The following is an 18,212-nucleotide window of genomic DNA, read 5'->3' as shown; positions in this document are numbered from 1 at the left end:
TACTGTTTTCCCTATAATTTGCAAGTTATTCCTTTAATGTGATAATGCTCTTTTCTCTCCCTCCATCTTCCTTTCTGAGTTGAGTTAGACTGAGATGGACAGGCTCATACTAAACAAAGGATCACTCAACTGAACACAGGAATGCTGAGCTATCTTTCGGGTCCTGTCTCTAACCTCAACGTAATAAAACCCTCTATCCATTTTGTTCCTCTGCTTTCTTAATACTTTTAGCTCTTTCTTCACCTTGTGACTCAAAATACATTCCAAGTGGAGAGCTCCTCACCTTCGTTGGGTATAGGCTTTTCTTTACTAGGAGGGAAACTAGAGTGTTAAAAGCCCCACAGGGTTCCAGATAATACAAGTGAAATTTATATTATTCTTTAATTAGTATCACTGCATCCTAGCATGTCAGAAGTGATGAAATTGAGACCTTGAGAGGAAGGGACTCACCTGAAATCCTGAAAGCTAGTGCTGGAACCTAAGACTCCTGACCCTCCAGCCTGACAATCATGTCTAACATATCATCACCATACCATTCCTGGGACAATATGATTTCAAGACATATTTTCCACTTGTATTAATGAAGCTTCTTTATTTCCACACACTTCAGTTGTGGTATCATAGAAAGTATACTAATTTGAAATAAGAAGACCTGAATTCAAATCCTATCTCTTCCCTGTAATGGCTATGTGGCTGCTGAAAAAGTCACTTTCATCTGTCTGAGACTCCAAAAATGGGTATGATATTTATCTCACAGGATTGTTTTGAGGCTTAAAAATTGGATATTTGAAACCCAAGCAACTGGTTGAATGCAATAGATGTTTAGTAAAAAATTGAAAGTATCATAGACTCACACATCCATAAATACCTTTAGAAACTATATTTTTTCAACCCCTTGATGTGACATACAGAAAACTGTGTGGGTAAGGGATTTACTCAAAGTCAAGCAGTGAGTTACTGACAAAGCTAGAATTTGAACCCATGTTTTAAAAACCATTTCTGGGAGAAACAAGATGGCAGCATAGGTAACAGCTGCACCACCCGGCTCCTGCAACCACATCAAAATTAAAACTAAAATACAGAACCACCATCACTCAGAGCCTCCTGATATCTCACTGAACAGAAGCCCTACAACCGGGGAACTGAAGGAGCAGCGAGGCTGGTAGGAGGGGCGGAGATGCAGGCGGATTGGGGCTGAATCGCAGAGATGGGGCCATGGGCCCACACCCGGTGCCGTGGTTTAAACCCAGGAGGGAATCTCGGTGGTGGGGGTTTCCTGGAGGAGTGAGGGGTCCCAGCCCTGCAGCAGGCCCCAACCCAGGGCTCCAGGGCCAGGAAGAGATGTCCCCACAACTCTGGGCTATGAAACCAGCGGGGACTGTCTCTGAGGGTCGCAGAGGCTGCAGGAGCCCCAGCAGCTCTTCTTAAAGAGCCCGCGCACGGACTCACTCGGACGCTCCCTCTGAGCCCCAGCGAGGGGCAGTAGCCGAAAGGAACCTAGGACACTTGGAGAGGAACTAACCTGCCTAAAATCTGGGCAAGAGGTGGAGGGGCAGCTTTCTCCCAGGCAGGAGAGCTGGCAGAGGCCATTGCTCCTTTGGCGAGTCCTCCCTGCACACAGCCGGCAGGCAGGCACCATATTTGAATAGCCTGCACCTGACTCACACCTTTGCCTCCCCCCCCATGATTCCCCGAGGCCCCGCCCCTCCCTACCTGCAGGCTTATCCAGGCCATTTCCAGGGGCTTTTCTGTGTAAGTGGCCTCTTGAGACTCATGCTTAGGACTTTCCTAAAATCTCTCAAACAAGCAGCAGCATGCCCCATACGGCTTGATAAGTCGCCCCAGGCTTGGCACTAGTGGCAGCCTTCATAGGTTCATAGGTTGGCCTCTCCTGGATACCTCCAAGCCCAGCACAAGTAGCAGCCAACTACGGTTTGCTGTGTAGCTCATGCTGGGTGGCCCTGGGCAAGACACTGGCAGAGGCTGAATTTGCACCTCCAGGGAGGCCTCAGAGACAGTGCACCTGGTGGTCAGATTCAACCACGCTGGATTACAACCCTACCACATCCACAAGTGACACAGTCAACGGGTGCACTTGGTGAACACCAAAGCTCCACTATGGAGTAAATCCTGCTCCATAGGGGTGTCTCCAGCACAGCAGCTCTCTGGCCGTAGTTGCAGCTGGTTCTCACAGCTGATTTGTCTGGGGGTCAGTTCCTCCCAGTGACGCCAACAGCAACCAAGGCTCAACTACAACAGGACAGTGCACACAGCCCACACAGGGGAGCACCTAGAAGGCCCAGCTCAGGTGACTGGGGAGGCTGAGCCACTGGACCCTATAGGACACCTACTACATAAAGCCACACTACAAATTCCAGTAGACATAGCAGCTCTACCTAATACATAGAAACAAACACCTGGAAGCAGCCAAAATGTGGAGGCAAAGAAACATGTCACAAAGAAAGAACAGAAGAAATCTCTAGAAAATTAACTACATGAAATAGATCCAAGCAAGCTAACAGATACAGAGTTCAGAATTTTGTTTATTAGAATGCTCAAGGATATTAGTAAGGGTATGATGAAAATAATTGAAAAAAAATCGATGACATAATAAAGTACCAATTTGAAATGAAGGCTACACAAACTGAAATGAAGAATAATTTACAGGGAATCAACAGTAGAGTAGAGGATGCTGAGAATCAAATCAGCAATTTGGAACATGAGGAAACAAAAAACACCCAACTAGAAGAGCAAAAAGAAGAAAGAATGCAGAAATATGAAAATAGCATAGGCAGCCTCTGGGACAACTTCAAGACGCCCAACATTCGTATTATTGGGGTGCCAGAAGGAGAAGAAATAGAGCAAGAAATTGAAACCCTATTTGAAAAATAATTACAGAAAACTCTCCTACCTGGAGAAAGAAATAGACTTACAAGTTCAGGAAGCACAGGGAGTCCCAAACAAGAGGAACCCAAGAGGCTCACAGAAAGACACATCATAATTAAACTGCCAAAGGTTAAAACAAAGAGAGAATTTTTTTTTTTTTTTTTTTTAATATATCTTTATTTATTTCAGATAGAGGAAAGGAGAGGGAGAGAGAGAGATAGAAACATCAATGATGAGAGAGTCATTGATTGGCTGCAGCCCACAACCTGGGCATGTACCCTAACCGGGAATCAAACCCCAATTGCCTGGATACTAGGTCGGTGCTCAACTGCTGAGCCAAGCCTGGCTAGGCCTAAAGAGAGAATCTTAAAAGCAGCAAGAGAAAAGCAGTTAATTACATACAAAGGAGCACCCATACAACTGTCAGCTGATTTCTCAACAGAAACTTTGCAGGCCAGAAGGGAGTGGAAAGAAATATTGAAAGTGATGAAGAACAAGAACCTACAACCAAGATTACTCTACCCAGCAAAGCTATCATTTAGAATTGAAGGTCAGATAAAGAGCTTTCCAGACAAGGAAAAGCTAAAGGAGTTTATCACCACCAGACCAGCACTACAGGAAATGTTGAAGGGTCTTCTTTAAGAAGAAGCTAATGAACAGAAGAATCTGATGAACTAAATAGATCCAGAGACATTGATGCATGTAACAGAAGATCATATTTCAGAGGAAAGAGGGAAGGGGGGTGTAGGGTGGGAAGAGATTAACCAAAGAAGTTATATGCATTTATGCATAACCCATGGACACAGACAACGATGGGGTGCAGGCCTGGGGAGGGGCTGGGAGTGAGGTGGAGGGGGTCAATTGGGGGGAAAAATGGGACACCTGTAATACTTTCAACAATAAAGAAAAGAAAAAAACAACAAAAGAAAACAACAAAAAAAACCTATTTCTACTATTTAGGCACTAAGTGCGAGAAACAATTTAGATTTTAAGCTGATGGCTTAATTCACCTATCATTTATTTGCTTATTCTATGCCAATTTGAATCTAAAATATGAAACCAAATGGTTGTTTTTAGCTGCTTGAACCTCTTATTTATGTAGTCCTCAGATACATCACCTCAACAGACCCCACAACCTGTGAGATGGGAGATCAACACATTATTTTAACAGAAAAATTAACTACTCTCTACAATTCCAGGGTTGTCTGTGAAACAGTCAAGCCAGTGTGGTCCTGTGCATTTTGGAGAGATGAACAAAAGAAGCCTATTGTTAATTTTAACTTTCGTGCACATCTAGCCAAGCTTCCTCTAACTTTGCAGCAACTGAATTTCTCTCCCAGTGGCCCAGGACTCCCCTAACTCAGATGAATAAAGGTTTTTACAAATGAAGGAAAGTGAGGTAGGGCTTGGGAAGAAAGGAAAGAAAGCTTACATTTGCTAGAGAAAACCCTTCTCTATTCATGTCAGCGGCCTAGTGATGCTGAACTGCAGACGGCAGCATGAGTCTGCCAGCTCTGTTCAGTCAGTATCCTAGGTTACAGGGCCTTTCTCATAAATTAAGTCCAGGGTTCCAATCTGGCAAGTGTTACTGGGTGGAGTGAATGGAGGAAGGGGTAGGGCTGGGTGCTGTCCTTTCCAGAAACTGAACTACTGGAATGTCTTGTTCCAGCCTGGTTTGGTACAAAACCTGGGATGGTTCTTTGACCATATCCAGGTGTTTTCCAAATCCCGGTTAGGATCTCAGGAGGAATTACAAGGGGGTGGGTTGTATTTCTGTTATCACAGCTTGCTAGTTGGCCTTTGCTGACAGGGGGAGGAGAATGTACTGTCAGTGTAGCCAAAGCTCACAGACAAGATTCCAACAGCCCCATTTATGAAATGGGGTCCTTTGTAACTGCTACAAGATTTAGTAAGAGCCCCCTCCCAATACCAATTGTGTTCTTCTTGCTGTGAAGCAGTTATCGACCCTGCCTGTTATCCTGAGGTCATGATTGCTTGGTAATAAAGAAAAATAAAACTGGTAATAAAACAAAGAACTTTCTACATACCAGGCCCTATGTTAACCACTTTACATGCATTCTCTCATTTAAGTCTCCCGATACCTTGTGAATGGACACCAATTCTCTTTATTTTACAACTGAAAAAAAACAAAAACCCTAAAAAACAAAAAACAGGCTTTAAGAGAGAAGGAAACTTATTCAAGGTCACACAATTAGGAGGTGAAAGAGGGAATTTTAATGGGTCTGTCTATGCTTAGCCACCACACTACTACACTGTGCTGCTTAGGGGGAAAACTTCTGAGATGAGAGAAGTGATTTCACAATTATTGAGTGCTTTTCACTGCTAGATATTTTTTGAGTATTACCTCTGCTTCTGCCATTCATAGCAGCTCCTAGAGTGAAATCCCAAGGCTTTATTAAAAAGTTTCCATAGAAGAAACTGGATACAACTAAAAGATAACCTGGATTAATATACGTCAATATCCTAAAAACAAAGAAGATCCAGAAGAATTTGAAATTTGAAAAAAAGTAAACTGAAAAAAAGCAAAATGGGCCCTAAAATTTCCTTGTTTCTGCTGTCAAGTGACCTAGGTTCAAGCTCCCGCTTGCTCTGGCAGTAATCAGCTATGTTGACTTGACCCAGGCTCTTCTCTTCTCTGGGCTTCAGTAATTCTTTTTGTACAAGGGCCTTGGGCTAGCTACAGACCCTTCCAGCTCTATAAATTTACAGATCTAGCATTCCATCAAGAAGGCACATTCTTGATATTAAGGGTGGAAGAGAAAGAGGTCTCAAAGATACAAGTATAAGGAAAGAATGAGTAAAGAGTAAATAGTGGAGAAAAGATAGAGAACTGCATGCCTCTTTGGAAAGAACTGCATCTATCCACCAGACCCACGTATAGGAAGGAGATAGGTATAATGGCGGTTCTACCGCCTAGTATCCTTACTTTATGATGAGGAGATCTTGGCTTGGAGCAGACACCGTCCTCTAGGCAGGCTCAACACATTTTTCTTTCCTGAATTTAAAGTGTCTAGGGCAGGGTCCAGGGAGGAGGACTTTCAAAGACTGAGCTGGTGGGGCAAAGTCTGGGTCATAAACCACTGGAGGTAGTTAAAGGTTCCTAGACACTTAGGAGCTGCCCCACAAACTGCACCCCAGGCCAAGCCAAGTAGAAGCATCAATAGGAAGAAGGGAGAAGCCACCAGCCTCACATCTCTCAGAAATGCTCAGTGATCGAGGGAAGCTGGATCAGGACACAGCTGTTGCTGGGGTTATCTGCCTCTTCCCCCACTTGGCACAGATGTGGACTTTGAAGCTAGAAGGGGAAGGAGGGGACCAAACCCATTAAGTTGGGATCCAAGTCCAGGTTCTAAGGCATTTATGACAGGGAGGGGAAAGGATAAGGTCTCTGCTCTGACTCATGAAAGACAACAAGAAGCAGGTCATGTAGACACACTTGAGTCAACACAGTAAAAGCTGCAGGAAGCCAGCTAAGCCATGTCTCAGAGTTTTTATTATTTGTTCAGCAATTCACTAAGGGGGCACACAGTGCCTTCCTCTTTTGCAAATCCTGGATATATTTCTGGTGCCTTTCATCAAGTGTCACCTAAAAAGAGTTTAATTTGACACCTATAGACCAGAGATTGATAAACTATTTTAGTAAAGAGCCAGTTAGTAAATATTGTATTTGCAGAACATGCAGTCTCTGCCATAACTACTAAAATAGGCCAGTGTAGCATGTTGGGCCTATCTATGTACCAATAAGAGTTAATTTACAAAAACAAGCAGTAGACCAGATTTGACCCATGAGCTGTAGTTTAAAAACCAACATTATAGACTGTTTTGCAATATAGACATTTGCAATATGGAAATGTTATTAAGAGCATGAAAACTACAATTAGACATTCTAGATTGAAATACCAACTCTGTCATTTTCTGATTCTGTTACTTCGGAAAATTCATTCAATCCTTCTAAACCTCAGTTTTGCCTCTGTAAAATGGGGATAACAATAGTACCTATTTCATAAGGCTGTTATGAAGAATGAATTAAAATTATTCACATGAACTATTTAACACAGTGACTAGCACATAATAAGTGCCCCAAGACTAGTTATCATATTTTAATTTCAATAGAAAAAATAAATATAAATTCTTCTTTTGTCATTGTTAGAAAATAAATTGTATTAATTAATGATGAAAAAGAAGAATGTTTGTAGAATCTTGGCTTTAAGTTCTAATTATGCTACTGTGGCTCAGTTGGTTGAGCATCGTCCAATGCACCAAGAGGTCTCTGGTTTGGTTCCTGGTCAGGGCACATGCCTGGGATGTGGGCTCGATCCCCAGTATGGGGGGTGAAAGAGGCAGCCAATCAGTGGTTCTCTCTTTCTCTCCCTCTCCCTTCTTCTCTCTAAAAATCAATTAATTTAAAAAAAAAAAAAAAGAATACAGAGTAATCCTGGACAAGTAAGTTTGCCTTTATGGGATTTTGTCCCCTCTCTTGTAAAATGGAGAAGATGTTCTAGATTTCTCATTTTTTTCAAAAATTTGGCAGCAGAACTACTTCCCCAAATAAAATCTTACAGTACACACCAGCTGGTAAGGCTAAGAGAGAGAAAGGAAATAGGCGGAGCTTAGGGGATCCAGGGACCTGTTCCTTTGTATGCTTGCCTACCAAGGTCACACAGTTAGGAGGTGCCAACCAAGATCCAAACCTGGTTTTTCTTACTCCAAATCCCACACTTCTCACACTAGATAGTGTTGCCCCTAACATGAAGGTCCCTGTGATCCTCTCATCTTTGTAGCCATCCAAAAGCCATGCCCTTGTGATTGTCCATACATAGTTAACCTTAAAATACTGATTGAGTAAATGAATAGGTAAAGAGATGGGTTGATGATAGAATTTGTCTTGACTCTTAAGCTCATTCTGCTCTTGTGCTTCTCAAATGAATGTACATTCAGTGCCATTGAAGTTTCTTGCTGGTTGGCTCCTCCTAACTGTGTGACCTTAAGCAACTCAAGCTTTCTGAGTCTCTGGTTTTTCATCTGTAAAACAGCAACAATACTAGTTTCATGAGAATTTTGTGAGAATTAAATAAGCTGCCATTTCCATGAACACTTAGCACAGTGCACAACACCTTGGGGACCTTCAATTAATGTCCCTTTCCTTCTCATCTTTCTCACAATGAAATTTAGTGACAGTGTCAGGTACCCGGTGAAAATAAAAAGCCACGGGCAGGGCCCTAGCATAGCCAGTCTACTTGCTTTATCTCAAAACCCTCTGAGGAGTTTATTTTAGCAGTTTTTAAATAGAAGGCCTCTGAGAAAAGGTGGAGGGGTGCAGGGAATAAGATTGTCCCCCAGAGACCACACTTTTGAAGCTACTGCCCTCCCTTTCCATTTCCCACCACCACTTCCGACCAGCAGGCTTCAGCATGCTTTGAAAAGATTGATATATACTGCTGTGATGTGTGATTGTCCTGGGCTCCCTCAGAGGGCGCTGTCTGGTTCTTGAACTCCAGTTCTTAATTCTACTTGCTGCTTTCTTCAGTCTTCCAAAGCAGTGGGTCTCATACTTGTGCAAGCACCAGAAACCGTTGAAGGGTTAAGACACCAAGTTTCTGCTTCAATAAATCTGGGGTCAGGCCTAATAATTCACATTTCTAACAAGTGCCCAGGTGATGTTGATGGTGCTGGTCTGAGAATCACACTTTGAAAACCACTTCTGGAGCCTAAAGGACTCTTATTTTGAAGCTTACCCCCTGACAGCCAACTGATTTCTGCAGACTGATCCTTGAGCTCTCACCACCCCTGGTCTTCAAGTATCCAGTCTTTGGCCCCAGGTAAAAAGTATATTTCTTTCAGTCTCCTAGTACCTCATTCATGTGGAGTCTCCCTGAGTATCCTCTCAACACCTATTTGCCCACTCCCTTGGCCCCAGACCCTTCTTGCCTGCCTGTGTGAACCTCCATTTCCCCTCCATGCTCAGATAAAATGTCTTGTTTTCTGGCTGCCTTCCTTGAACAACTCTATGAATGGCATCAGCTCCTCCTGCCAACTCTTCTCTACATTCTCATGTGGCTTCCTGATTATGGACTCTGGACACTGACAGTCCTGATTTGAATCTTAGCTCTGCCTCTCTCTAAAGTATGTAATCCTAGGAAAATCATTTGAGTTCTCTGAGACTTAGTTTTTCATCAGTAAAATCAGACTGTGAAAATAAAACGGAAGAGTGTCTGTAAAAAGGCCTAGTGCAGCCCTAGCCAGTTTTGCTCAGTGGTTAGAGCATCGGCCCGTGGAAGGAAGGTTCTCGGGTTCAACTCTGGTCAAGGCCACGTACCTCAGTTGCAGGTTTGATCCTGGGCCTAACTGGGGCGGGTGCAAGAGATAACAAATTGATATCTCTCTCTCTCTCTGTCTCTCCTTTCCACTCTCTCTGAAAAGCAATGGAAAAAATATCCTCAGGTGAGAATTAAAAAAAAAAAAAAGGCCTAGTGCAGCACCTGTTATATGGTAAGTGATCAGTAAGTGCTAGCATCTTTTTTTCTTTATATAAATTCTTCTTCTATTTGTACTATGAATCTCTACTTCAAAGACATAAATCACAAGTATAAAAGGAATATCTTTAAGTCAGGTATAGGTTTCCTGGCCCCATTCTCTGAATAAAAATTAACTTTGTTATGGTTCAACTTCCAATGGTGTTTCTTTCAAGCTATACATAATCTGTTCGCAGAAGTTATAAAAAAAACATGTCTATTATCAAGGCAATGAATTGATGAAAAAATAATATTCTTGATTTTTTAATTGTGTTGTTATGCAGATGTGAAATTAAATGACTGTAATGTTACAGACACATCTTTCTTTGATAGTATAGATAAAGGCAGAATACAGAGTGGAAAAAGAATGATCTGGCAACTAGGAGACCAGAGTTATTTCTCATTTTAGAGGAAATCCATTCCCTCTCTGGGGGTTCAGTTTTCTTGCAGGCACAAAGGGCTTGTGATCACTAGGTAATCTTGAGGTAGCTGTTCTTTTAAGTCTTAAAATTTAAGGCTATTTTCTCTACCTTTTGCTTAGTTTTATCTAGTATTTTTGGACTTTTGTTGTTTTTGCCTCTTTGTAAAAGTCTTTAGTGAACTTTTTCATTTACTCTCAGCACAGTGACCTGTTTATAGTAGCTACTCAACAAATATTTGCTGACTTTTTTGTTACTGTCATTATTTCTCGGGAAGATCTTTTTGTTGTCTAAACCAACACTTTGCTTTCCAGATAAGCCAGCTGTCTTTTACTTAATCTTTAGTGGAGACATCAGACTATTCTATTCACATCAAACAATGCCACTTCCTTTAACTTTGCATTATAGGTTGTTTTCTACTACATTTTTATTATATCATCCTTTTAAAAAAGGGATATGCTCTACTTGTACTTATTTTAGGAAAGACATAAATCTTTATATCAGTATCTGAATTCACTTGATCACCATGGAGACCTTTAATTGGGGATGACTTATATCAGCCCATCTATTAAATCCATGTATTGTAAGCATCTCTGAATACATTTCCTATTCTTCAGCTGAGTCACAGCAGGACTTGTAAGTGAAATAGAAGAAATAAGCTGACTTAAAGTTAGCTTCCATCCAGATTGGGTTGGAAAATTCACTTTCACCTATATATCAGGTGTCCTGACTTTTAATTGCAAAAGCAATACAAAATTGGTCAATAAAAGTGTATAGGAACATTTATACAATTGATAGTTTGCAATTATTAAGAACCACTTTTAGAAAAGTTTGAATTTTTTTAGGGACTTGTTTATCACGCCTTTGGAAGTGTTTCTCTAAAACAGTAATTGAGGTGACAGCATCCCTTACATCCCCATACATATTGGGTTTCCACAATGAGAAAATTGACTTATCTGGAAGTAAAATAAAGTAGTCCCCTATTATCAGCAGTTTCATATTCTGTTACCTGGGTCAACCATGGTCCAAAAATATTAGATGAAAATACAGAAATAAACAGTTCACAAATTTTAAATAGTGTGTGATTCAAAGTAGCATGATAAAATCTCACACCATCTTCCTCAATCCTGCCTGGGATGTGAATCATCTCTTTCTCCAGAGTATCCACTCTGTATTTTCTCCATGTTCTTTAGTTATCTCAGTTATCAATGAGGGTATTGTGGTTTTGCAGTGCTAGTGTTCATAACCCTTATTTTATTTAATAATGGCCCAGAGGTCACAATGGGCCATCATTTAAAAAATAATATTTTTATTTAAGATCATAGATTCACCTGAAGTTGTAAGAAGTAAAACAGAAAATCTCATGTATTTTTTAATCAATTTTCCCCCAATGGTAACTTATAGTATAATATCAGAACCAGGATATTTGCATTGATTAGTCAAGATACCAAACAGTTCCATCACTTCCAGGATCCCGTCTGTTTTTTTCTTTCCCTCCCTCCCTCCCCTCCCCTCCCTCTCTTTCTTCTTCTTCTTCTTATTAGTAGTAGTAATCCTCACCCTAGGATACTTTTTCTATTGCTTTTTCAGAGATACTGGAAAGGAGAGAGAGAGAGAAATATCAATGTGAGAGAGGCACGTCGATTGGTTGCCTTCAACATGCACCCCGACCGGGGCCAGAAAAAGAACCTGCAACGGAGGTAGTGTGCCCTTGACCGGAATCGAACTTGAAACCCTTCAGTCCAAGGGGCAGCACTCTAACCAGTGAGCCAAAATGGTTAGGGCTGTTTTTTCCTTTTATAGCTGCACCCACTTTTAATGGACCCTCCCTGTGTGCTCTTTGTTACTCTATACAGAAGTGCAATTAAATTTTTGTGTTGATCATTTTCCCCTCAGTTTTATTAAGATGTAAATGACATACAGCACTGTGTAAGTTTAAGGTGTACAGCATAATGACTTATATTGAAAAGATTGCCGTAATAAGTTTAGTTAATGTCCATCATCTCATATATATACAAAAAATGTGTTATTGCTTTGTGATGATAATTCTTGGAATTTACTGTCTTAACAACTGTAAAATATGATACACAGCATTGTTAACTATAGCCATCATGTTGTGCATTGCACCCCTAGTACATATTTATCTTATAAATGGAAGTTCATACCTTTTGACTACCTTCATTCATTCTCCCATCCTTCACACCCTGTATCTGGTAACCACAAATCTATTCTTTTTCTAAGAGTATGTTTGTTTGTTTTTAGTGTTTTTTTTTAAATGCTTACCCGAGGATATGTTTTTATTTTCATTTTTATTGATTTTAGAGAGAGATGAAGGGAGAGAGAGAGAGACATTGATGCAAGAGAGAAATATCGACCTGTTGCCTTGCCTCCCATATGCACCTCTACCAGGGATCGAACCTGTAACCTTTTGGTGTATGGGACAATGCTCCAACCAAATGAACCACCCAGCCAGGACAAGAGTGTTTTTTTTTTTTAGATTCTACATATAGGTGAAATTATACAGTATTTGCATTTGTTTTACTTATTTCACTTAGCATGATATTTCAAGGTTCATCCATATTATTGCAAATGGCAGGATTTCATTCTTTTTGTGGTTGAATACTGTAACATTTTATGTATAACCACAACTTCATTATTTATTCATCTCTCAGTGGGCACAGGTTATTTCCATATTTTGTCTTTTTTAGATAATGCTGCTATGAACATGGGGGTGCAGATATCTTTTGACATAGTGTTTTTATTTCCTTGAGATATATACACAGAAGTAGAATTGCTATATTATATGGTAGTTCTGTTTTTAATTTTTGAGGATCCTTCATATGGTTTTCCATAGTGCTGTATCAATTTATAATCCAATCAACAATACACAAGGGTTCTCTTTTCATCACATCCTGGCCAGCATTTGTTAACTTTTGTCTTTTTCATTCTAGCTATTTCAACAGGTGTGCAGTAATATCTATCTCATTGTGGTTTGGATTTGCATTTAATTAATAATTAGGAATGTTGAGGAGCTATTTAAGTACCGGTTGGTCTTTTGTATATCTTCTTCTGAAAAAATGTCTATTCAGGTCCCTTGCCCATTTTTTAAAATTTTGATGATTTATTTATTTATGGCTATTCAGTTCTGTGAGTTTTTATATATTTGGGACATAAGCCTTTTACCAGCTAAACGTGGAAAACCCGCCCGACTGGGCATAGCTCAGCGGTTGAGCATCGACCTAGGATCCAGGCGATCAGGGTTCGATTCCGGGTCAGGGCACATGCCCGGGCTGCTGGCTCGATCAGTGACTCTCTCATCATTGATGTTTCTATCTCTCTCTCTCCCTCTCCTTTCCTCTCTCTGAAATCAATAAAGATATATATTTTTTTCAAAAAAGTGGAAAACCCTTTATTAGATAAATTGTTCAAATGGTTCACAAACATTATTTTCCCGTTTTATAGGTTGTCTTTTTCTTCTGCTGATTTTTTGTTGTGGTGCCAAAGCTTTCTAGTTTGATGCAGTCCCATTTATTTTTTATTTTATTTTACTGTTTACACTTTAGTTGTCATAGCTTTGAAAAAGTCATTGCCAAGACAATGCCAAGGAGATTTTTTCCTTGTTTTCTTCTAGGAGTTTTATGGTTTCAGGTCTTACTTAAGTCTTTAATCCATTTAGAGTTAATTTTTGTGAGTGGTGTAAAATAGGGGTCCAGTTTCATTTTTATATGTTAATCCAATTTTCCCAGGTCTATTTATTAAAGACACTATTTTTTCTTTATTGAGTATTCTTGGTGCACTTGTCAAATATTAATTTACGTGCATGTACATTTATTTCTGGGTTTTCAATACTGTTAAATTTGTCTATGTGTCTGTTTTTATGCCTGTACCATACTCTTTCGATTAATATAACTTGAAATAATGTAGTGTAATGACTCCTGTTTTGTTTTCCTTTTTCAAGACTGCTTTGGTTCTCCAGGGCATTTTGTGGTTCTATATAAATTTGAATAATTTTTCTACTTCTGTAATAAATGCCATTAAAATGTTCATAGGGAACACATTAAATCTGTAGATTGTTTTGGGTAATATAGACTTTTTAACTATATTAATTTTTTAAAAACCATGAACCATGGGATACCTTTCCATTTACTTATTTTTTTTCTTTTAATTCATTTTGATTTCTTTTATTAATGTCTTATAGCTTTCAGTGTAGGGATATTTCACCTCCTTAGTTAATTTTATTACTGAGTATTTTATTGTTTTTGATACTACCGTAATGAGATAATTATCTTTCTTGTTCAGATAATTTGTTGAGAGTGTATAGAAATGCTACTGATTTTTATATGTTAATTTTTATCTTGTAAGTTTACTGAATTTGTTAATTAGAGATAACAGGTGTTTTATTTTGTTTTGTTTTTGGTGGAGTCTTTAGGCTTTTCTGTATATAAAATCATGTCATTGCAAATAAAGCCAATTTTATTTCTTCCTTTCCAATTATGATGCTTTTTATTTTTTTCTTGCCTTATTGCTCTGTCTAGGCTTTCTAGTACTATGTTGAATAGTAGTGGTGAGAGTGAGCACCTCCTTCTTGTTTGCAATCTTAGAAAAAAGTTTTTAATCTTTCACTATGGAATATGACCTTAGCTGTTCACTTGTAATATATGACCTTTATTATTTTGAGTTATAGTCCTTCTGTACCTTATTTGTTAAGAGCTTTAGTCATGTACAGATGTTGAATTTTGTCAAATGATATTTTTTCTGTTGAGATGGTCATATGATTTTTTTTATTCTATTAATATGATGTATTAAATTAATTGATTTGTTTATGTTGAGTCATCCTTACATCCCAAAGATAAATCCCACTTGACCATGGTCAATGATCATTTTATTCTGCTGCATAATTCAGTTTGCTAATATTTCACTGAGAATTTTTGCATCTATATTCATCAGTTTTCTTGTCTTGGGTGTCTTTGACTGGTTTGGGTATCAAGGGAAATGCTGGACTTTTAAAATGTGTTTAAGAGTGTTCCCTTCCCTTTTATTTGTTTAAAGAAGTGCTTGAGAAGAATGAGCAATTAATTCTTCTTTAAATGTTTGGTAAAATTCACCAATGAGGCCATCTGGTCCTGGACGTTTCTTCATTGGGACATTTTGATTACTGATTCAGTCTTCACATTAATAATTTGTCTGTTTGGATTTTCTATTTTTCTGATTTGGGTTGTTTGTTTTCAAAAACATTTCCATTTCTTCTAGGTTGTGTACTTTGTTGGTGTATTGTTGTTTATAGTAGCTTCTTACGGTCCTTTTTAATTCTGTGGTATCAAGTGTATTGTCTCCTTTTCATTTATAATTTTGTTGATTTGGGTCCTCTCTTTTTTTCCTTCTTTAGTCTAGCAAACAGTTGTGAATTTTGTTCATTTTTTTTAAGTAACCAACTTTTAGTCTTGTTAAACTTTTCTAATTTTTTTTTTCTGTTCTCAATTCTATTTATTTCTGTTCTAATCTTTATTATTTTCTTTCTTCTGCTAACTTTGAACTTTTTTCTCAACCTTTGATGCATATAGTTACATAGTTTATTAGAGATTTTTTGTTTCTTAATATAGGCATTTATTGCTATGAATTTCCCTTTTAGAACTGCTTTTGTTGCATTGCATAAGTTTCAGTATGTGTATTTCCCTTTTTACTGAATTTATTGGGGTGACATTGGTTAATAAAATTATATAGATTTCAGGTATACAGTTCTATAACACATCATCTATGTATTGTATTATGTGTTCAACACCCCAAGTCGAGTTTCCTTCCATCACCATTTTCCCCCCTATACTTTCTTCTACCTCTTCCCAGCCCCTTTTTCTCTTGTAATCACCATCAGTATGTGTATTTTCACTGCAATTTATCTCAAGATCATTTTTTCTCCTTTAATTTCTTCTTTGGTGCATTGGTGGTTTGGGAAAGTATTGTTTAATTTCCACTTATTTATGAGTTCTAAAGTTATCCTACAGTTCTTGATTTACAATTTTATATCATTGTGGCCACTTGGTATAATTTCACTCTTCTTGAATTTGCTAAGACTTATATTTTGTGCCCTTATGGCTTATACTAGGAAATTTTTCATGTGCACTTGAGAAAAAACTGTATTCTCTTTTTGAATCAAAAATTCTGTATATATCTGTTAGGCTCATTTGATCTATAGCGTTGTTCAAATTTACTGTTCCCTTATTGATTCTCTGTCTGAATAATCAATCCATTGTTGAGAAGGGTGTATTTAAGTCTCCAACTATTGATGTATTGTGGTTTGTTTCTCCTTTTAGCTCTAGATTATGCTTTATACTTTTTTAAATATATGTTTTTATTGATTTCAGAGAGAGGAAGGGAGAGGGAAAGAGAGATAAAACATTAATAATGAGAGAGAATCATCAATTGACTGCCTTTTGCAAGCCCCTTACTGGGGATCAAGCCCTAAACTGGGACAGGTGCCCTGACCGGGAATTGAACTGTGACCTCCAGATTCATAGGTCAGTGCTCAACCACTGAACCACGCCAGCCGGGGCAAAATTGTGCTTTATATTTTTAAGTGCTTCAATGATGAACGCATAAATATTTATAACTGTTATATTTTTCTTGATGGATTGACCCCTTTATCATTATATAATGAGTCTTTTGTCTCTTTTTACCAGTTTTAATTTAGTTTATTTTTTCTAATATAACTACCCTTTCTTTCTTACTTTTTCTTTTTTCTTTTGGTTACAGTTTCCTTGAAATATCTTTTTCCATCTCTTCTGTCTTAATTTGTATTTGTCATTAAGACTAAAGCAAGTCTCTTTTAGGCAGCATACAATTGACTTTTTTTAGCTATTCTTTGTCTTTTGATTGAAAAACCATTTTTTTTAAAGTAATTATTGATAGATAATATCGGACTTATTATTGGATTGTGGGGTTTTTTCTGAGTTTTATAGATTCATTCTTGTTCTTCATCCTACTCTTTTTTGTGTTTTGACTTTTTTGGTTTTAGTATATTCTGACCTCTTTATGACGTTATTTTGTGTAATTACTATAGGTTTTCCCTTGTTACCTTGAGGCTTACAAAAAATATTTTAAAATTATAATGCCCTGTTTAAACTGACATCAATAGCTTTTCTAAACTTAATACTTTACTTCGTTCATCTACTTCACATTTTAAGTTATTACCGTTACAGTTTAAAGATTTTTTATATTATGTATGCAATAACAGATTATTGTAGTTATGGTTATTTTTGCAAGATATTTTTGATTGTTAAACTAGAGTTATAAATGAATTACATACTATCATTGTCCTAATACACAATCAAACGTTGACTGTATATTTACCATTACCAGGGGGTTTTATGCTACCTTTTTATGTTAATTACTGCACTTTGACTTCTACTTAACTCCCTTTATCATTTTTGTAAGACAGGTCTAGTAGTAATATACTACCTCGGGGTTTGTTTTTCAAGTAAGTGTTTATCTCTCCATTTCTGGATAGCTTTACCCTGTATAGAATTTTGGGTTGGAAGTTTTAGTTCCTGTAATTTTGAATACATCACACCAGTCTCTCCTGCACTGAAAAGCTTTTCTTGAGAAATCCAGCAATATTCCTGTGGGAGTTTTCTTGTATGTAACCTCTCTTCACTCTTGATGTTTCAAATTTTTCTCTTTGCCTTTTATCAATTTAATTTTAAGGTGCCTCAGTGTAAGCATATTTTGATTGAACCTGTTTGAAATTTGGTCCTCACAGATCTGGATGTTCATTTTTTCTGCAAGGTTAAGAAAATTTTAGGCATTATTGCTTTAAATATTCTTTCTATCCCCTTTTCTTTATTTCTTTATTTGTAATTCCCACAATGCCAACACTGTTTCTTTTGATTGTGTCCCATAAGTTTCAGAGGCTTTCTTTACTCCTTTTCATTCTCTTTTTCTTTTTGCTTATCTGACTGGATAATTTCAAATGTCTTATTTTCTAGATCACAGAATCATTATTCTGCATGATCAAATATGTTTTTGAAACACTCTATTGAGTTTTTAGTTTAGTAATTGTACTTTAAAACTCTGGGATTTCTGCTTGTTTTTTATTTATCTTTATTGTTAAAAGTATTACAAATGTCTCCATTGTTTCCCCCATTGAATCCTTCCACCCTTCCCTTCTCCCCCCCAGGCTTTCACCACACTATTGTCTGTGTCCATGAGTTATGCATATATGCATATAAGTTCTTAGGTTAATCTTTTCCCAACCACCCACCCACTCTGCCTTCTATCTGAGATTCATCAGGCTGTTCCATGCTTCTATGTCTCTGGATCTATTTTGTTCATTGGTTCATTAGATTCCACATATGAGTAAGATCACATGATACATGTTTTT

At 38.0% G+C, this 18,212-nt stretch overlaps 1 protein-coding gene across 1 annotated transcript in view; it reads right to left on the bottom strand.

Annotated features, from left to right (window-relative positions):
* HEPH (hephaestin) overlaps positions 1-5,982 on the bottom strand; it is a 148,855-nt gene extending 142,873 nt beyond the window's left edge. Inside the window, exon 1 of the mRNA XM_087813456.1 lies at positions 5,834-5,982. The gene's annotated coding sequence lies outside the window, so the exon portion shown is untranslated. The remainder of the gene's footprint in view (positions 1-5,833) is intronic.
* Positions 5,983-18,212: the final 12,230 nt, after the last annotated feature.

This window comes from Miniopterus natalensis, chromosome X (genome assembly GCF_054644295.1).
Source record: "Miniopterus natalensis isolate mMinNat1 chromosome X, mMinNat1.hap1, whole genome shotgun sequence".
Classification (NCBI taxonomy): Eukaryota; Metazoa; Chordata; class Mammalia; order Chiroptera; family Miniopteridae; genus Miniopterus; species Miniopterus natalensis.
The sequence above is the reverse complement of the archived record's forward strand: the minus strand, read 5'-3'. Positions and strand labels throughout refer to the sequence as shown.